We start from the raw sequence: 22621 nt of genomic DNA, 5'->3' as shown, positions 1-22621 counted from the left end.
GGAATGGCCTGCCCGGGGAGGTGGTGGAGTCACCATCCCTGGATGTGTTTAAACAAAGCCTGGATGTGGCACTGGGTGCCAGGGCTTAGCTGAGGTTAGGGCATGGCTTGGACTTGATGATCTTTAAAGTCTCTTCCATCCAACCTTGTGATTCTGTGAAAACTTGTGATCTGTACGAGTAGTTTCAATCCCAACACACAGGAGAATTCTACGTTTTGCAGACAAAACTCTAACATGCCACTATTTCCTTGTAAAATGATTAATCTAAGCAATATTTACACTACTAACACTTGAAAGGTGGAAAACCAAATACCAAATTGTATTGTTTGTCTATAGAATACTGATGCTTTAAAACTCCTGGTTCTACTCTTTTTGCACATAAACATACACAGAAACAACGTAACTGGCAAAGGCTGCTCTCGCAGGCTCACCCTGAGAAGCTTAAAAGAAGGCAAAAAATATGTTTCTTAATAAAAATGCTTGGGTTTTAGTTGTCTCTTTTTTCTGATATTTTGTTTTCATTACAGGAGTAGTAGTAGTAGTAGTAGTAGTAGTAGTAGCAGTATTTAAATTATTAAACTATTTTTATCTCCACACAGAAATTCTTTCACTTTTACCCTTCCAATTCTCTTCCCCCCATCCTGCAGGGAGGGGAAGTGAGTGCCTGCATGGTGCTTTGTTGTCAGCTGAGGTTAAACCATGATACCAACATACCTAAATTGCCTGAACCATGTGACTATGACACCACAACAGCCCACAAAAGGAACATCTTTGTCAGAAAAACTTTCCCCCCTTCCCTGAGTATCTGCAGAACAGTTTTTACTGTGTTTCAGCCGGAAGAAAAATGTTAAGTTAGGGAATCAGTCTTCCTAAAATTGATCAAACATATATTTTGCAGCTGCCTGTGGAATTTTTTACTAGGATCTCAAAAAAACCCAGGAGTGAGCTGTAAATAACTGCAACCAAACAAACAACAGCCAAAGCACAAAGAAGCAGGCAGAACGGTGAGATATTACACAATTTTCAGTTTCTTAGACCCAACAGATTTCTCAAAAAAACCCCTTCCCTAAACATTGACAGACATTGCTAAAATTTACACTATTGGCACCTAAGGGCTCTGGTCAGATTCTTGCAGCTCATGTAAGAGAATGAACCAAAAACCACAGTCTGATATAAAGGAGTCACAGGACAGGATCTAGTCTTAGTCTATATTTGAGAATGCTGGCCCAAACTTTCTCCAGAGCTCATTCCTATCTAAAATGTCAGATTAAAGCACTAAAAAATAGCATCATTAATAGAATAAATTTTATTAGTACATGAAGATTAATATAATTGACACTGTACAGCTGTTTATTGATAAGAAGAAGCACAGAGAAAGCTTTGGGGAAAAAATACTGTTTTGTTTTGCATTTCTATTAAAAGCACCTTCGTTAGCAGTCAACACTGGCTAACTTTGCTAATTTATACACCCATCAAGTTCATCAACCAGTTAGGTTATTAACTATGGAATTAAGTCTTTACAACACCATTATGAGCATATATGACCAGCAAGGAGCACTTTCAAAGGAAGATATTCATTCGGTTCCCTTCCCCTCAGAGTAAAGCACTATGAACTAATGATGGATTAAATGTATATTAAGAAAACAGAGCTATTTTAAGCATTTTGAGATCTTCAAGTATGTTTGAGCTCACAAATACTATTTCTTTCAATGAAAAACATCAGCTCAGAGCAATGTTTTAATGCCTCATTTGTAGCCCTTTAAAAATAAGGCAGCTCTGAAGTGCTGTTGTGATAGTCCAGCAGCCACCCAAGTGTTTCCCTTGATTTCTTCTCACCCCTCAAAATAACTAAGCAGGGCTAAAACTTCATGCTCTAACATTACCTTGTATTTAAAAGAAAAAAAAAAAAGGCAGATAAGACACAAGTGATGAATCAGAAACTCTCAGCAGTGCTAATATCATTCCCCAGGGAAACATCAAGGCAGATGTTGGCACTATCAGCTAGAAACAATGAAAAACCATTTCCCACATTCAGCCTCTGGAGCAGGGCAGGAGGGAAGACATCTGGAGACAAAACAGAGTACAACAATAACAGTGGACTTTTCCATATGTCTTTTACACTTGCAAAGACATCCTGTTGATTTGCAATAACTACGATCCAATTCCAACAGCTTCCTTACCCGAAACTTCCAACTTCACGCCTTCGGTAGAGCCAAAGGCAGCTGTGAGCTGACAGCAGGAGCACGTCAAGTGCTCAAGAGTCTTTTCTGGGTCCAAGTCGTGACTGTGACCCTGCATTCATGTGTTATTTTAACATTTATACTTGTTTCAACCTCTGCTGTGTTTTACTGCACGTAACTAAATCCCTGCCATTAGCAGCCCACTCAAACACAACTTACGGCCGTGTCTGCTTCGGCACAAGTCCCATGTCAATTATGACCCAGATTAAGCAGGATGAAGTGCTTCTGGGATAAATGACTGGGAAAAATCATCAGCCTGAAAATGATGTAGATATTTGAAACCGTGGTGGAAGCTGCAAATTGCTGGAGACTACAAATTCATCCGTGAAACCCCAGAGCATATGTCCCGTGCAGAGCACACGGAGTGCACACGCACGCTGCCCTATATTGTGGGCCAGCCATCTGCAGGCCACCACTCCTCAGCACACACCCACATCTCCTCCAATGTGTATTCACCCCTATTCCCAAATTTTGGTGCTGAAATCTCCCTACCTGCTTGGGAAATTACCATGTGGCGCTGTCAGTGCAGTTGATTTTACAGCACCCATGAGGTGTGTGAGATTTATGGGAGGGTGATATTTCATTTGAACCCTGGACACTTTGGAAAGTAGATAGTCCAGACTGTCATAAACATCTCATCATTGAAACAAAAAAGGGTGGGGTTTTTAATGACAGCTCTTGAACAAGGTTCTTTCTGTATTTGAAACTGCATAAATAAGAGATGCCTGAATTACGAGGCTGTAATTCTTCCTAGGCTTCAGAGGAGGGGGAGTGAGAATATTAAACCACTAAACCAGAGGCTGTGCCCGTGCCAGGAACACGCCCAGGGAAGTGAATCTCTCCTTCCATGTAACAGGAAAAGTCAAGCTTTGCTCCTTTGCATCTCTTGCTTTTATCAGTGGAGCTCTGCCATCAAGCCTGGCTCTCCAGCCATCCCTGCCACCACGCTGGATGGGTACCAGCCCCTGGAAGGAAAATTATTCTGGATACAGGGATGCACTTACTGCCAGAGCTGAGTTTTATTTCAATACTGTGAAGCCACATCTTGGGATTAGGTAACATCTCCATGGTTCAAAGAGGGACAGTCATCTGTGAAGGTTTTATGCAACACTGAGGCTTGAGATCAGCAATCATTATTAGGCCATGATCTGCAGCAAAATTAGAAGCCCGTGTTCAATGACAACCACTCCTCTCTCCACAAGACATTTCCTGAAATCTTGTTTTAGCAATTCTTGACTAGAGAACAGCAGCCATGCCAAATCACTCTGGGTAAGCAGCTGATGTCCATTGCAGCTGCTCACCTGCCCCCTGCACAGGGAGGAACATCCCCAGAGTTCTTCTTCAGAAGAACTCTGAAGAACCATTCTAAAAGGATCCTAAATTAAATGTCTGTATCAAAACTATTCGAGATCAATGGGTGTTTTCCAATGGTTTGCTCTAAAATGCTTTCATAGTGTTTTTCATAAGCAAAAGGATTTTCATAAGAAATAACCCAGGCATTTGTTCCCAACTCAACACAAGCAATTTACAATCCAAAATGGAACAAGGTTATCAAAATTAAAATCAAATTGATTCTCATGCCAAAAAATTAGAAAAAATGCAGAAGCTAAAAACCCCCTAAGAAGTCATACAAATTCAGTTTAAAAAGGTGATTACTTTTAATTAGAAAATGTGCTGATCTTGATCCAGGGAAAGTTTTGTTTGTAGCATATAGATTTATAGTCCTCAGAGGCCCTTAAAATGTAAATGTAAGGGTAATTATTTCATTTTTATCTATTTTTGTGGATGTCACCACACACCCTGGAGCCATGTATGTTCCAGCTGGACCCCCTGCTTCTTCATGAGAAGGAAAACATGACCTTTGCTGCGAAGCTGTGACACTGCACTTGGACTTTCACAGTCTTTTAAGAGAACAATAAATGCCCAGAGCTGGGTGATGCAATGTGCTCCCAAACTCCCATCTGAAATGGAAAGAGGCTGAGCAGCACGATCAGCATTAAGGTGCTTTATCCATCTCACTAAAGCTACTGTAGAAGTCATAAACCCTGTTTGGAATGCAGTCAATCATTTTTATTCAAGGCACTATACCTTAATTAAATTGAGACTCCTTCAAGCAAGCTGGAGACAGCCCCAAACCCAAACCCCAAGTGCTCAGCCCACGTGCCTCAAGTCCAGCCAGTCCCAAGGGGTGACTGGCAAGCAGTCCAAGAGCGAGAGGAGCTGTTGTGGAAGATCCAGGATGGAGCAGCCGAGCTGAATTCCAGAGGTGCTCCTGGGGCTGTACCCAGCAGCAGGTGCTGGGGCTCCTTGGGAAGCTGCACCCAAGGCAGCACCATCCCCTGCCTTTGCCACCAAGAGGGAGAGATGTGTTTGTGTCAGGTTATCTGGCTCTGACACTGCTCTGCAGCCTGCAGCTCAGCCCGGGTTTGCTTCCCAGGCACTGTGTATTTTAGCCAGTGTTCCCTCATTTATCCTCACTCATGGTACAAGCCAAGGATTACACTTGATTTCAGCTCTCAGCCCCACAGAACACGAAGCTAACACTGTATTAATATGCTAAAGTTTAGAGCAAACGCTGTTCATCCTCCCAGGGGATCTGTGAGTGTAATTCATAAATAGAAAAATAAAATAAAGCCAAGCCCCGCTGCAGTGAGAGCACTGTTGCTCTTTCTGTCCTGCCCACAACGCACTCAGCATTCCTCGTAGCACCCGCTAATCTAAACCAATAACCCTGGAAATGGCTATATCCTTTATTTAAATGTGTGAAGCCCTCAGGGCATAATCTGAATTTCTTGATTTTACGACTGTAAAATATATAATGATATTATCACCAAAGTCAATAACATGCTCCTGGCAATCAATTCGCTGGAGAACGACACAGCGCTGTCTTTTCTTTTCTACTTCTTTTCTAACTAATAAACTGTCAAAGTTGTATCCATTCAAATTATGCACACATTCAAATTATAAACCTGAAATAACACCTCCTCCTGTATCACAGGGCTGAAAAACAATCCCATACACACTTATAAACAGCCTACATCTGCCTGGGGCAATTAGCATTTTTATGGGTTTTTATGGCATCAACGCAGTGGAAAATACAAAACACTGTGGTGCAGAATGACCTCTAAGATGCCACACAGACTGAAGACTCCTAAATTAATTGCTAAGTGAAAGGTTTTTCCCATTAGCTGTGCATATATATGCACCTAAACACACATATATACATGCATAATCTTATCTATTTGCACATATAGACACACATGATGCACAGGTTCACTTGGTGTCAATTATCCCGAGAAAACTCACAGCAATTTTAATCAACTACAGATTTCCCTAGAAAAAAAGCCCCTAAGTACATAAGCAGGTGTAAAAGAGAAAATACTCACATGCAATTAAATGTGCCTTTCAGTACAGCAGGAACTAAAAGGAACCATGAAGATAACTCTGATTACTCTCCTTGACAGCACATTTTCCTCAGTGCCTTCACAGAACCTCAAGACCGACACAGAGGGTTCAAAATGATCCATCACACAAAGGAATGGATCATGATACTACAAACCCAGGAATTCTTGCTTCATAACCATAAAAAAGTTCTGTGCAGAATGTTAATTTGGGGTTATAAAGCAGAGAACCCTTCACATGTTCTCAGATTCTCCTGGCATCTGTTAATCTAATTGTTGAAATGTTCTAGGAAACTTAGAGGTGCGGGGTCATTTGTCACTGTCTCTAGGAGCACAGCTGCACAACCCTCTTGTGGGCATCCACAGATCTGCCACAGAAAATTTTTTTCCTCTTTTAACATAACATTTTAGAAAAGAAACCACATTGTACCTAGCAGGCTATGTACTCAAAATTTAACCTTCTGGTGTCAGCACTAGCATTCTCTTGCTCTACCAATATTTCTGAAATGAGATTCTTGCAATTAGCCATTTTATTTTTTTTTCTCTTTAAAAAGGACAGATACTTGAAAGTTTAATTTCAAGATCAATACTTCATCTCAAGTGACCAGAGCATAGTCGCAGCACGATTTGCTCATGACATCAAGCACTGCTGTCTTTTAAATGGATACATACTTTGGATTTCACACTTTATTTCAGTGATAAAGGCTAATCCCTAGCAGCTGAAAAAAACCTACTGATGGAGTGAAATACAACCTTTTTAGGGAGACACCACCCTAAAAAGCATGTTAAAATTTTGTGAGGAATAAGCACCTCTTTCCATGTCAGTGCCTGTACAAAAGCTTGTTTACAGTATATGGTCACAACCTGAGTGCAAACTTCTCCTTTCATCAATTGATAGGAAATCTCCTAAAAAAGTCTGCAAGGTGTTGTTCTGGGGTGCCTTTAATGCCCTGTTTTGACAGCAACACAATTTGTCCTGAACTAAAAGACTGAGAATACTTCTACAGAAAATGATAAACCACGTAAAGAGGGGACAGAGAAACCACTCCGAAGGCTCAATGAACTTCTATTATGGTTTAATTTAAAAACATTACCTCCAATTTTAAGCACAGATAAAGGCTCTCCAGGAAAACTCAATCATCATTCAGGCTATCATCTCAGCAGTGCTCCCCAATCGTTCAGCGCTGCTGTTCACAAAACCTCAAACTCAGAGATTTTATGGCTTCTGGCATTATTAGCCTGAGAATTACTGTACTTGAAGGCACCCACACAGCTCCACTCCTAGAACCAAGTCTCCTCTGCAAGGAAATAAGGTGTTCCCATGTTATTTGCTGTCCTTGATCAGCTTTATAAGCAGAGATGTTGTTTATCAAGTGACAGCGACTTGCACTCGCCAAGTTTTTATCTTAACGCTTAATGCAAGATGAGCACGATGCACATTTTACCATCTCCAAAGCAAAATGGTTGCATGGACTGGATTAAATTATTAAATTATTTCTTTTATATACTACAATGAAGTCCATGTGAGTATGTCAGGGGAAGGGTTCTGCTATTTATAGAGGAGGGCTCAGTATAAAATAATGTTTGATTAAAACTTGGGACAAATCTCAGTGATGGAGAGTCTGGGCTGAGCACCCGGGAGAAGGCAGTGATTGAGCACCCAGGCTCCACGGGCAGATGACAAAGCACTCATTTTCCTTTTAGCCAGAAGGCTCACTGATCAATTTTATTTTCTTAGATGGTTTTTGAGATGACAGAATATGGGCACATCTTCAGACACAGAAATGACCAAAGGCTGAATGTAATTAAACTTCCTTTCAGCCTCTGTACCATGCAAGTCTTCATAAATCTTTGAAAGTCATTTTGTAAAGGAGCTTTTTGCAGGCTGCGGGTAGAAGCAGCTGAAATTCCAAATTCTACATTGATTTAAAGTGAAATGAGACCCTGCAATAAAATTTCATTTTGGGGTACTAACTTTGTTCAGCAAGCCCCAGGGAATGACCAGAAGTGAAACCAGGGAAACTTGGCAGTCCATTTTCTGCTGTTAGAGAATTAAAATGATGTTTTCTGGACAACCAGAGGGGAAGGGCAAAGACAGGTATTTGTGGACTCTCCTCTTAGGAGATGGAAGATAGTTTAGCAATCTTTGTTCACCTAATGTTTCAAGGCTTAGGTAAATGTTTAAATCAAACAGACATCAAAATGTCAAGTACATAAAGCCCTTGGAAAAACAGGGTCATCAGCTGTTTCATTCCTTACCCACTTGCCTGGGACTCAGAATGAAACCAGATGTTTCTGAGCTAAAACCAGCTAAGAAAAGGTAACTGATGTTACAGTGATCCTTAATTTGCATTAATATGTGCACTGCGTTTGGAAGGGGCATTGTAAAAGCCCAAGCACTCTGAAAACCAAAGGACCTGTTACAGCTGTACTTACATGAACGAGCAAAACAGTCCCAATGGGGCACTCAGCTGATACCATCTGCTGCCAAAAATCTCTGTACACGACTTCCAAAGCAGCAAGGACAGCCCAGTGCAAAGGGGCTGCTAAATAACCCCAGAATGTGTCATTTCCCAACCAAATCTGAACTTGTTGGGGCTGAAGAAAGTCAGATAGAATTGCTTTTCCTTTCAAGCTCCACCACAGCACTGAGAATCACCTCAAAGCAGATGAAAAATCAGCCAACACAAGGAATACTGACAATTTACAGATAAGCATCTTATTATTATTTTGGTATGTGAACATGTAACAAGACCTGCAGACCTGCTGGATCTCCCCGATTCCTCTTTAATCCTACAAGAACTGTAAGAGTTCAGAACTCATGAAAAAAATAATCAAGCTGTTTTTCTGTGCCTCCCCATATCTGGCTTTAAGTATGCAGTTTTCAAGAAAATTTTAATGAGACTTTCACTAATCCAGGACACAGACACGCACGTGTTTACACGCGGCACCCCAAACTCATGTCAAGACACACACATTCACAATTTACACTTCAAAGCCTGCAAAATATATTCTGCTGATGAGCCTACCGAAGAGTTTAGTTTTTGTTAAGTATAAAGAAAGAGAAAGGGTGGAGAATCCGTTCACTTCATACAAATACCAGTTTCCTGTGCTGCCCTAAGATAAATGTTAATTCCCCGGGACTATAAAAAGAGCAAGTTAAGAAAAGGTTATGCTCTGCTGATTAACATTCCCAAACTTCTCACACGTTCAGTAAGAGAAAAAAACCTTTCCATTCAAGATAACTAATTACAGCCACTGAAGTCCCAAAGACAAGAGCAATAGCCTGTAACAGCTAAAGCAGGAGGACAAAGCCATTCATTGATTTACACTTCACCCTCTCCTGTCACCACTGTGGTCCCCCCTGCACCAGTGCTGAGTGCAGGCACAGAAACGGGGCTTTGCACCACACTGGATGGTGCCAGAGCCACCTCTCCCCTCCCAGCCATCCCCTTTGTCAATGCAGAACTTCATCCTGCTGAAGGCTGATGTCAGTGCTCTGCAGAACGTGCAACACACCAGGCTGGGAACATCTGCAAACTGCACAGTCTGGGGGCTGTGCTTGTGGTCCTTCACTGATTTCCTGTGATGCCTCAGGTTTTAGCTTTTATATTTTTCAGATTCTGTGCTGCTTTAGTGTGTAGTTCTAAGCTTCATAGTAAGGGATGGTGAGCTCTCTTCACAGGGCAGGGAGACAAAACAATTCCTTCTCCAGCTGGGGACCAAGGACAAATGATCCAAAATCTCAGGCTCAAAAGCACAAACGTGGGCTGAAGTGAGAAAAACAAGCAGGATGGGACTGCATGGGCTAAAGCTGGAATGGGACAATGAACTCCAATGTGCAAATGGAGCAGAGCTGATCCCAGTGAGAGCCCCGGGAGCGCTCGTGCATTTTGGGACCATTTTGGTTCATCTTGGGTGCAGCCCTGGCTGGGCTCTTGTGCTGCCCAAGGTGGATCCGTGGAGGCCTCCTAATAAATCCCTGCTTCACTCTTTAACTCTGTCCAGCCTCTGCTCTAGGTCAGCCTTCACAAGGCACCACCTTCCCCAGCGCAAATAAAGTCTCACCTAAATCACAGAACTTGGTCTTCAGGGAGAGAAGGTGAAAGTCACTCTTGAAGCATTAAAGCTCCCCATCCCCACCTCCCACATCACTTAAACCCCAGAACCACTTCAGACCCCACTGAGAAAAGACTCCAGCAGAAAATGTCAGTGCAACTGCAGAACAATCCTCATCTTTCTTCCAATGGAATTAGTGGCCCTGACATTTACATCTGCATTATTAGCGGTTCTGATAATATTGGTGTAAAACACACCTCTAGAATGTGCAGACCTCTACGTTTCTGCCTTAAAAAGCTGGCTCCAAGAGCATAGCATTAAAGGCAGCACATGGCCTCAAAAGCGAACTACACATCCACCCTACAGTACCTATTCTCATGCAGAAAAAGGAAAAGAATTAAAGTGTTCTGCTAAAAAAAACCAACCCCACAGCAAATAGGTGTCTAGAAATGATCTTAAGATCACATTAACTCAATAAGAAAACCAGCTGCTATTTAGTTTCTGTAGTCAAATGGAAATACCAGTATTCACCACATGGCAGTCAACAAAAAAAAAATAAAGAAAACCCAAACGAGTCTTTCCCTGCTGAAATTGTTCACATTTTGTTATCCAATGTTTCAGGAAGAAAATTATTTTCATTTTGGCTTCCCACTGCCTCTGCAACATCAGAGAATGTCTCTCCCTGCTGGAAAAACAATAGGAGGCAAAGAGGAAAGCAGTTTTCTTCCCGAGACTTTGGGCTAAAAAACGCCATCAATTTTGAAATTACAACAGTGGCAAAGTGCTTTGTTCAATCGGGTCCTTTCATTTTTGCCTCCTGCTGCCGTTCCTATTGTCAAAGTGGCAGCAGGAGGCAGGAATGAAAGGACTACTGCTGGCAGTCACCCTTGGGCAAACTGCTGACAAGAAGTAAAACACCCCTGTGCCAGAGAGGATTCCAGAGGTAAGAAATTGGGGTTTGCACATCTCTGGTGTGTGCAAAGCCACGGAGGATCAGCACATCAGGAGAACTCCTCTGCTCCTGGAACTGATTGGGCATCAAGGAGCCAAAGTGTTTGGGAACTGAGAGTGAATTGTTGGGAAAGTAAGAAAATACAATAAAAACAAACCAGCAAATCCCACCAGCTAACTCTGCGTCAAGTAAGAGGAAAGGAAACTTTCCCCATCCAGGAGAACCTGGAGACTTCTTCAGCTATTGAGTAAATGGTCTGATTTGTAAGGGTACAAGGACCCAAGTGACCATGGGTCCTTTTTTGGTCTGAATCCAAAAAGCCTACTGGTGTGTGAGAAGAAGCAGGACAAAATACCGCAGTCGAGTGCTGAAATTCTTATGAATTGTAACACATTTACTGAGCCACCTGCAGAGCAGTCCAGTGTTTCAGAGCTGGTCATTTGAAGAGCAACCAGAAAGAAATCACTAACAACGCTCCTCCAAACACTGCAAGCCAGAGAGAAGCTCCTAAAGCAGTGACTGTGACCAACCCAAGTAATCACCTCTGTCTCTTGCCCTTAGGTGAGGCTTCCAAAGAATCCAAATTCAGCTGCAAATCAGTGTCCTGCAAACAGGACTCTCTTTTAAAAGGATGCTTTATTCCCTGAAAGGAGGAGCTCTGTCCCCAGCTGAGCACCACCTGAAGGGGTCTCTGCTTGCAGCCCACAATGCTGGGTCTGGCAGCTGGGCACTGCAAGGATGACTGAACTGCATCCTTTTTGGAAGAAATATGGGTGCTAAAGGGACAGTTTAAGCTAATTCTAGGAAATTTTAAGCAGCTGGAGCAAATCAAGATAGAGGATAGGAGCTGTGTCTCAGCCTGGCCCTGCTTCAGTCTTGGAAGGGAACAGATCTGCCAATATGATACACGTGGTTTTACTACCTTTGTGCTAACAAGGGTTCATTACAAGAGAGCAAAACATTCCCCTGAAGACCTTGAGGAAAAGTCTGAACAAAGTCGACTTCATCTGCAGAGATTCTCTGAAAACAGAGAAAACAACTGGGAAGCGAAAAAAGGGGCTACTAAAATGGGATATGCTATTATTTTTCATTGCATGGATTTAATAAAAGGAGGGTTATCTTTGCTGAAACTGAGCCATGAAAAAGGTACTTTTCCCCCAGTAAAAATAAAAAGCATGATACTTTACAAATAAAATCAGTATTATTACTTGTGCTAGAACTGAACAACAAAAACTTATGAAGCTTGAAAACTCTATTCTGTGCAATAAGCACCTAAAATGTTTAATCACCTATGTTTGTTAAAATAATAAAGGGATATTATTTTTTTATAAGAATCCATATAAACCTAAACTGAGAAGACTCTTTTCCCAAGGTCAGAGTTCTCTGTTAACTTAACCTATAGAAAATCCTTGTCATATTAACTGAAAGGACACGCAGATAAAATCAGTCTGCTGAAATCAACACTTGGCATAAGGAGCAGCTGCAGGGGGAAAAGAAGATTCTATTTACACCATCAAAATATTACCAGATTTTTAAAACATTATTATTCCTCTTGCAGTTGTGCTTATCTTCTGAAAAGACCTGTCTATTTGGTGTAATGCTCTCATTATTTGGCTGCTGATACCATCAAGATTTGCTGGCTATTTCTACCTCTACCTCTAACAGATTTTTCGAGACCACGCTGAAAACACTGATCAAATGATGCAGGAGTCCTTCTCTGGACTGCACCCCAAGGCCTCCTCAATAGCTTGCCTATAACTTACTCATTTACAAACAAAATTGACTGTGTCTAATCTCCGTGCAAAAAACCCAACAATTTAATAATTTAATGTCTCTATGCAGCTTAGAATATTATAAGATCGGGCATTGCTGTGCCAGGTTAGTCTGCTATTAGCTGGGGGATTCTCAGGCATCTGTCATGCAAAGTAGGTCAATTTCTAGCCATATAATTCTGATTATGTCAAAATATTTATTCATGAGTTTTCTAATTCAACGTACTTCAAATAAGTCATATTTATGTGAAGAAAAAAAAACAACCCACGTCTAAATTATGGTTGTTAACAACTGGGTTATCACAGCTTCAAACATTCTGCTAATCCAGAGATGTGGAGAATGTTTTTTCCTCGCAATGTACTATGTAGTAACAGAATTGTTTTCATTTCCCATTTGCAGTTATTTTTAGCCTGGTTTCTCAAGGAAACAAGAGGAACACAGCCAGACACTCCCTGGGTGTCATGTGGGAATGTGCAGAGCAATGGAAACCCCCATCCTCCCTTCTCGTGCCTGGATTAACACATGAACCTTCGGGCCAATTTCAGTCAAGTCTCATCCATATCCTGATTTTTGCACTTTACCAGGCAGGGGGAAATAGATGGTGCAATAGAAGAGAACCCTCCTGTGGATGGATATGCTGAGGAGAGGCCTCACTTGAGCCTTGTCTTTCCTTAGAGCTCAGATCAACATGAAAATCAAAGAAAACAGGCTTCCCTGGTCCCTCAGTGCACGAGAGGCCTTCCAGCAAAATTAAGAGATTGCCAGGAGGAAAGGGGGATGGATTTACAATGGATGTCATTATCCACATGCTCCACAAGATCTAACTCCTCCCAGGGAGAGATCAGGAACAACTCCAAGATGCAGGCAACACTCCTGCAGTACCAGGGAGATGGAAAAGTTCACAGATTCATGGAATCAACCCATCTGCCATCTTCCACTATCCCAGGTTGCTCCAAGCCCTGTCCAACCTGGCCTTGAACACTTCTAGGGATGGGGCAGCCACAGCTTCTCTGGGAATCACCTCATGACCCTGCTGAGCCCAGCTCTGACCATTTGATCACATAAATTCAAGAGCAAGCAACAACTCCAAGGTTTTCAGTGCTGTTGCAACCAAAGAAAAGGTCTTCAGGATCTCCAGTTCCTTCACTGCACTGACCTTGCTGCAGCATTCAGATTACTTGTTGATTTCTCTTGCTTTTACCAGTCCTTGCTTTCATCACTACCCACATATCAGGTTCCATACTGTACCCACCATATCCCTATTAAATATCCTAAAAAAGGCTTGGCAGAACAAAATCTTTTAACTTTCCTCCCCAGCTAAATGCTGCCTAAGCCTACACTTCATCTTTTAATACACTGCCAGAAGGTACAATGGAAATTGTATAGTGCCATCATTCCTGAGGCAAAAAAAAGATGAGCCTAATTCTTGTCTTTACTGTGTTTTCTTTCCTGCCATTCCAGCATGTCCCAGATTAAGAAGCAAGATGCATTCTATTTCCTATCTGTATGGCAGTTGTCTTCCATTAAGTGGGCAGTTTTCCTTATCTCTTCCACAACCAATCTTCTCTCAGGGGAGACATCTGCTGATAATGGGCCACTGAATGTCACTGCATGACTGATAAGAACTAAACATCCCATTGTGAGATGCTCCACCCAGAGAGAGGAGCCAAACATTCTTAACTGGATATAATCTGGGTCTGGGAGCTAAACATTCCTAACTGGATATAATCTGGGTTTTGGGGACATGAGACTCAGCCTTTCCACTGGTTCCCAAGAGGAACAGCTGGGGTTTTCCACTGGACCTTCAGAGGAAGACTACACCCTTCTACAGGATCACTGCTCCAACAGAACCACATCTGCCACTCCAGGAGGACTGCAGCCATTCCAATTTGGACTGCTACCAACACGCTGGCCAAAGGGGTGTCACGTTGTATTCTGACTCTGTCAGTGGTTTTTCTTTTGTATTATTACATGTATTTTGTTTCTTTTCCCTTTTCCTGATAAATTGTATTTCTGACTTGGAGTCTCTCACTGGCTTTGCTTTCAAACCAGAACACAGCACCACACTGGAAAGTGAAAATGAAGAGGCAGCACCCAGCAACGCCCACAGTGAGGTCCAAAGGACACAGAGGCCGTGTGCACGTCCTCCTCAGTCACCTGCAAGAGCTAATGTGTGTCTGTCTCTAAGATTCTTTACTTCCAGAACAGAATGGAAAGAATGGTTTGACATTTCATCAGTTTAGGAGTTTTCCCTGCACAACAGAGGGAGTTTAAACCTTTTGGTGGTCACCTCTGTGCACGACTTGAACCATCAAGTCGCCTCGATACACCTGAGCTAGAAAGGCTGCACCTGAAAAAAATCATGAGAAGGATGAAATTCACCAACCATGCAGCTCCTTTTAAATAAAAATATGTGTTTCTGGGGACCATTGTAAGAAGCTATGCACCACTCTTGAGCCCTCAGTCCTCTGACACCTGTAGGAGCTGCACAAAATCACTGCAGCCATCACTCCCATGTTTGCTGGAGTATGCACAGAGCTGTGTTCTGTCAGTGACCTTTTTAATCAAAGGGAAGAAAAGGGGGGGTATTAACACTTTTAAATGCTTTCAACTGCCAGGGTCCTAATATTAATTTTCTAAACATTCTTTCACCCGGGTAATTAAACCACGATCTGTGTTTCCTTTGTGTGGATGCTTCTCATGCAGGGATTTAAATGCTATGTTTTGTTTCATCTGTAATTGTTTTCCCTTAGACCTTTCTGGTGGAGTCTGTGGGCATTCAGTGTAATCTGATTGTTGATTACATCCACAGCATTTATTTCAAGGCCTGTTGGGCTGGTTTGAAAGAATCACAATAGTGACTAACAAGTCTAATCTCAGAACTATCATTTAAGAAAAACTCTTTGAAGGTTTAAATGCCAGTTCTTTCTTCAATCACCCTCCTACGTGATGCTCCCCACAAAAACCCTATTTGATATTAAAATCATCAACACTGAGCCTGAAATGGCTGATCAAAATATAAATTTATGTGATAAAACCTATTTCTACTGTGTAGATTTTATAGTAAGGAGACTACTGTTATGTCAAAAACACTTCACATTTTAGAAAAATTAACAATGCAAGACAAGGCAAGTTACAGCAGATGTTGTAAGATGAGGAAGACTTCATCCTTGGAATCATATTTTGGCAAACAGAAGTTTAAAAATCATGCAGAACTTGGGCAATCTCTGACAGTGCCTTTTGGTGGTGTGTGCTGCCCATCCTTCACTTGCACAAGTTTCAAGTTCCTTGCCTACAACCTTCCTTAGGAAAATGCGTGGGTTTGATTTTGTTTCAGAATTATTTGATCCCCAGCTCTGGGGCCCTCAGCATAAGAAGGACTTGGAGCCAGTACAGGGGAGGTCACAGAGATGCTCTGAGGGCTGCAGGATGCACAAAAAAGAACCCACACGTGCAGGACTGGCCTTGGTCGGGGTTGAGCTGACTAAACATCCGTCTGAATAATGGCACTGCTCAGCAAAGGAGTTAATAACAGCAGACAGAACAGGATTCATTTAATCAGCCATGTATTTCTCTGAGTACCACAAACAAAGAAACAGGATTGGATGACAATTTAGAGAGCTTGGTAAACTTCAGCAGTGCCTTGTAATGAAGCCTTGGCAAAGAAGTAAGTGATATACAAAAATTTTTCACACTGAAGCGGTATAAACATGGTTTCCACTTTTAGAAATGTATCCTAGCAACTCATAGGAATGGTTTTAAAAGACAGCTGGACAAAACTATAATTTGGAATGAAACCAGATGCAATTGCTAAACCAGCAAATCTGGTGGTCCCAAGCTGGTGCTGGAGCACCAGCTCAACTGTGATCCAAGATGTTGAGGAAAGAAACACCAGGAGAAACAGATGTTTCAAAGCTAACATCTGCAAAGATCCACTAAGAAAGATGCATCAGAGTTGGTGGAAAGTATTCCAAATTTTGTATTCCTTTGTTACTGATGTAGAAAATCTCTTTGGCTTCCAGTAGCAAGGCCTGCTGGACATGTACCTCCTGTTCCACATTTGCATGACACCAGACAGAGGTGCAGGATGCACAACTGGGTTTAATGTATCAGAAGATCACTCAATTCCATTGCAAATCAAAAACATTTCAGTCAGTTTTTGAGGACAAAGCTGAATGAAGCTGAATTATTGTATAATAATGCACAGACCTTGATTAAATAACCATAATTCAGTAGAGAGATTCTGCTGACATCACCAGCAAGAAAAAAGGTTCACAAAACCACCCATGAATGCAAAAAGAGCCTAAACTGTATTCCAGGTTAGTCCTGAGACTCCATTGCACTATTGGCAGTGGAGATAAACCATGTTTAGATACAGCAGGTCATGTTTTAAAGCCCTCCAAGGAGCTGAAACACAAGAGAAGAGCATCCCACTCTTGAGATGGAAAGAGAATAGCCCTCAGGATATGCCCAATTCTGCTGTGGGGGGATTATTTTGCTTTCCAACCACTGTTTACATGTGAACTACAGCACAGGGCACACAGAGAATAACTAACTATCAGGCTGTAAATTCAGATACTCTGGGGTTATTATCTTAGTCATAAATCTTTGCAACTGCAGCCAGAAGTGGCTGTGACAGGCAGAAGGTTCCACAGGTGAGCCCAGACTGGATCCTGATCTGGTGTTCAAGGACTGAGCAAGGGGTTCTTGGGGGAGGGGGAAGAGTTGGGGCATTTTTAGGGGTTAAGGTTGTTTTTTAACCAACACCTACCATACATCCCCCTGGGCAGCTTAGTTATCAAGAGGAAGGTGTATTATACTGAATATCTAATGGGTAAGATTATTTTTAACCAGCATAGATATATATAACTTCCTCAAAATTTACATGTAAGAGTTTGCTAGAGGCTACTTTTCCATAAGTAACATTAGTTAATTTTCACTCTCACGTGGCATCCTGAATATTTGAAGGGAGGCTCAATTCTTTGATTTTTCTTTTCTCCAGAGGTCAAAGTTTTAACAACTCTGTTATAAAGTTTGTCAACAGATAAATTTTACCAAACCAGACACGCACAGACTGCAACATAATGCACATTTCATTTTGTTTCAATTGAAAACATTGATAAATATAATATATTCCTCCAGACTGCATACAAGGGGTCAAATCCAGACATCTGGTTTTGGTTCACTGAAAAGGAGTCATGTATTACTGTTTTTCCTCTATATGGATTGGTTTATGTTATCAACATTGAATTGGATCGCAACTGCTTTTGTTGCCCAATTATTCACTATCATCCTACCTTTCATGGCTTCACTGTTAACTTTCAGTTCTCCTGCTCTGGAGCTTATTTTACTCTTAGTGAACATCCCTGTCCCTCTGTCTGGCTTATGGTACTGGTTCAGGGTGACTGACTTCATAATTTTATTATCCCTTCCCCTCTTTCCCAGTTCATGTATTGCTTCTGAACTTTAACACTTTTGCACTTCTCAAGAAAATGGGAATAAAGTAAGATGAAGATTAAACTGAAATTCAAATGGAGAGCAGCCTAGCCAACATTACATTTGGATTTATTTTGGGAAAAAATCTTAAGATCTTTTGTTCTAAATAGAGTTGCTGACCTAGAAACATACATTCATTTCTGGAAATAAATCAAAATTCCTCCTATGTTAATCTAATTGCACCAGTGGAAGCTAAGTAGTCCCTTAAGTAATTTAAGTTTCCTTATTTGAGGGGGAAAAAATTAAATTAAAAAAAAATCAGACCTTTCCCATCACTGAGAGTGTGTTTTGTAGAACAAGCCAGTTATGATTAATTTCTGTTTGCAGTAGCAAAGGCATTTATTTTCCTTTAAAACTGGAATAGGTGTGAGCAGATAGTCTGGTTTTTAGGGAGCACTGTATTAGCAAGTGAATAACACCAAAGTATATAAAACAGTCTAGGTTTGATTGCCTGCTTTTGTTTTACTGTCACTGTCATAAAAGGTCCCCACAAAATCTGCTGATTTCTGAAATACAGGAAGCTCAGAAATAGGAACCTTTTTCTGGAGGCAGCTGCAATGAAAGAAAGTGGAAAACTCAAGGAATTAATGATCCTGCCGCGTCTCCTACCTCGTGCAATCATGAGGCTGTTTTATAAAAGGGCAGCGGCGCCAATCATCCAAATCATCCCTTTTCCTGCAGTGCTGGTGCTGGAAGGAAAGGAGGAACACTTGCTCTGTGCCCAGGAAAGGGGCACAGCCCAGGAGGGTTCAAGGGGCTGTGCCTGGAGCCAGGGACTGGAAATCGGAGCAGGCATTGCTGTCACAGAATTTATTCAGGCCTGTGATGTCCTGTGAATCCCTTTCCCTCACTCAAAATGTTCTCTACAAATATCTCTTGGTCTACAGTAATTATCTGGGGATTAGGAACAGCTAATAAAACCCCCTCTTGAAAGGCTGGATGAATTGAGATGATAACAAGGTTGTGATGTGCCTAAGGGAGCAGAGGCATCCTTCTGATTGTAATTTAATCAACCTTGATTAAAAGAAAGAAACATTTACCTGTAGCCTGTTCAATAAATTTTGATAAAATCTCTACTCCAGCACACAGCCAATCAATCTCTCCCACCTCCCATGCTTCCCATAAACTCAGATCTCATCTACACCTGCCCCAAGAACGCCAAAGAAAGTCACAATGGTGCAGGACATGGCTAAAACCCCTGAAGAATACTACCAAAAACCAAAACCCACACCAGCAGTGCTCTTGAGAGACAGAGCCCTGACTTCCTCTTTCAATACACTCCAAGTCCCCATGCTGGTGTTTGGGATAACTGCTTCCTTAGGGTGGGGATTTTCAGCCAGCAGAGCAGTACTGACGCATCTGCAGCACATTCAGCCCTCAGCACCACTGCAGGGGTGTAAAATTAGATCTGTGACTCAAAGGATTCTCCTTCTCTGACCCTGCAGCAGCAGGACCACCAAAAAGCTTCTGGCTTCCCACAGCACTTGGATAAAGCCTTCTGCAGCAGCAAACTACCCTTGATGAAGTGTTCCCCCAGTAACCATCTCTAAAGAAAGAGTAATTGAAATTAGCTCCTTTTTCTTGGTGTGCTGCAGCTGAGGAGACAACAGTAAATAGTAATTATCTGTACTCTTCCCAAAATACCAACCCTCTGAAGTTCCAATTATTTGTTCTCAGATACACCAGAGCTCACCACCAGTGTAAAAATTTCTTCCCACCATTTCTTTCAGTCTTTGAAAGAAAAGCCTATGCAGTGAAAAATCTAAAGATGCAATGGACTGAGTATGATGATTATTCCTTATTATTGAACATAATTAGCTTCTTACTTCCGCAGAGTATCTTAATCATTGTAGGTGTTACTAATTCAGACAACTAGGGCTTGATTAGGTTAAAGTTATTTTTCCTATTTTAGTCTAATAGTTCTTTTTATTTACATCAAGAGCCCTAAGCTGCAAACACTTTAAAAGAACCCAAAATAGTCAAAAAAACCACCTACTTTCCAAGAGACTGAGTGGGGAAATAATGAGTCAGTGCTATTTAATCAGAATAAATCCTAGCAATGGACTGAATTTTTCTTATTCTTCACACAAGCTCAAACAAACCAATTCCTGTAAGGTTTTAGGCCCCAAGTTTAAATAGGTCAAAAAATAATAGCACCGAAAATTAAACAGGCTCTGCACACAATAAAAATTAACATATTGCAAAATCAACTTCACTAAATGCAAATGGGAGATGAGATTCTGAGATGCTTACTCCAGTATTAATTTGAGTGTGAGTGCTGATGAACTGAGGTGCTAATTAACTTGTAAAGCTATCAGTATTTGGCTTTAACTGATTGGCTGTATTACAGAAATCCTAGGATGCTCAGAACATGTAAAAAAAAAGAAAAATAAAGCTAAAAATATTTAAGTTCTCACTGTTTTGAGACATTGCTGGTTTTTAAAGCAACAGAAGGGAAATCCAACAGATAAGAACTACTTTGCAAAATAATGAAGTGAATTAAATTAAGCTATAGCTTGATGAAAATTGGGGAAGAAAACAGCACTAATGATGCTAAGAATGGAATATAACATCTCTGCCTGCACCACACATTCCATAAACACACTGTGCACATAAAGCAATGCAGTGAGTGCAATAAACATAAACCACAGTGAAGAGGAGAATGTGCACTTTATATTAGGCAGTATACAGAAACTCAGACCAATTATGTACATAAAATATTGGTATATGCTTCACATAGAGGCAAGTGAAAAAAACCATGAGGAAAGAGCAGGGCAGCAGGTGACATTTTCAAGATGAAGAAAGCCCAAACCAGAACAACGGGAATTAATTAAAGAGCACATGGCATAGCAGGCTATTCCCTCTCTCATACCTTGTTCCAAAACCCCTGCAAAATATATCAGGCAGCATCAAATGAGGCAGGAGATCATCCATTTTTACTCTCTGCTTGCTTAAATACCACCACAAACTGACTGCCCTGAAGCTCTTGTCTCGAACACTTTTTCCCCTTTCCTCTTATCTCCTCAGTTGGAAACAGAAGATTCCCAAAGAGGCACTTCCACATCTGGCACATAATAAAGTTTAACATCTGGGAGGCACCTGCTTAAAGTCTGGGGTGATGATTCTGGGTGGTAACAGTGGCCCCACAAGCTGGGATCTGTCTTAGAGCTTGGTAACTTCCCTGAAAACGCAGCACTCTGCAATTAGAGTACAGCTAAAGGAAGGAACCCACCTGTTTCTTGATCATTTATGCACCATTTTGTGTTAATTAAGGATCATCTATACCAAATTTTAAGCTTGAATGTCACACAGTTAATAACCAGAACAGAAAACAGTCACTAGCTCAGGAAAGAAATATATGGGGAAGCCAATTAGCAGGGGAAAAAAAACCCTCAAAATTGTTAAATACAGATCCTTAAGTGTCTTATTACATAAATAGTTAATTAAGAATAATTTACAGAAACAATTATCATTACCACATTAACACTAATTGTTCTACCCAGGAAGACAGCATTGTATAAAGCAAGATTGCCTGCCTGTTACTTCAGCACATTAAAATGTCAAGGGACTTCCTTTGGTCTCCTTAATTCCCTTCCAGCCTTTTACCATCTCAAGACAGAAGGGCTGTAAAACAAATCCATAGAATGGGGTTAACGTATTAAACACACCACCTGCCCACTTTTATTGAAAGAAGTCAAGTTTTCTATTCAAAATACTCCTCCTTTTTTCCCCTTTTTTCATATGAAAATATGTCACTGACAACCCTGCCCAGGAAAAAGTGTCATCGCTAATATTGCACGGATAACAAGTAGCAAGACTAAGTAAATAGGAAGAGACATAATTATGTCTACATACAGTTTAAATCTTGAGATTTTAAATTCAATGGAAAAGTCTTCAAAGAGGGGAAAAAACCAAACAACAGTGAATATAAAAGTGTGGGGGGGGGAACTGTCAGAAATTACGTGCAGGAGGGATGAAAAGGCGGCTTTCTGCTCACATCTCTGATGCCAACATTGTTTTCTCCAAAGCTACAGACAGAAATAGGAGCTCTGTGCATGTACCAGGCACAGGATCTGGCCCTTCAGCTCAGGGCTGCTGTGCCTGATTGAGTTTAATTTAAGCCTTCTTCAAATTGCCTCTCTTGTTACCTCTCTGCCAGTAGCTCTCCCCACACAGCACAGGGATGGGATTTCATCTCCACGGGTTCCCCCTCCCAAAAACCAGCCACCTTCTCACCCACGAGTACCCCAAAATCACCTGCCTTCCCTTACAGGTCTGCTCCAGTAGAACAGCTGGGGATGTGAACACCTCCCCCTGGATCTCAGGTATCACTAGTTCAAACTCCAAAACTTTTTCCTGGGACAAGCAGGGCCTCTGAGATTGGAACATTAAACCACGTGTCCCACCAAACCAATCCAAAACTCCCATTAACAACATCACTCCAATAATGGCCCTAAATACAGCACCTTCTATTTGCTCATTTCAAAGGCAACCAGCCCAGTGTCCCGGGACATTTCAAATAACACAGAGCTACAACCCAGCTGGGTTCTCCTCAATCTATATGACAAAGATGCCAGCCCCCTCCTGCCTGCCTCTTCCAGGAAGAGACAAAAATTAGAAACAGAACATTTATTTTCATTTAGACTCACTTTTCCTCAATTGCCATGCAAATTAGAGGCAGGTGTGGAAGGGAAACAGAG

At 41.5% G+C, this 22621-nt stretch overlaps 1 protein-coding gene across 3 annotated transcripts in view; it reads right to left on the bottom strand.

Annotated features, from left to right (window-relative positions):
- Positions 1-22621, bottom strand: part of DAB1 (DAB adaptor protein 1) — a 143523-nt gene that overhangs the window by 57134 nt on the left and 63768 nt on the right. The window lies entirely within an intron of this gene.

This window comes from Vidua chalybeata, chromosome 9 (genome assembly GCF_026979565.1).
Source record: "Vidua chalybeata isolate OUT-0048 chromosome 9, bVidCha1 merged haplotype, whole genome shotgun sequence".
In the NCBI taxonomy this organism is placed as follows: Eukaryota; Metazoa; Chordata; class Aves; order Passeriformes; family Viduidae; genus Vidua; species Vidua chalybeata.
Note: the sequence above shows the minus strand (reverse complement) of the source record. Positions and strands in the feature narration are given on the sequence as shown.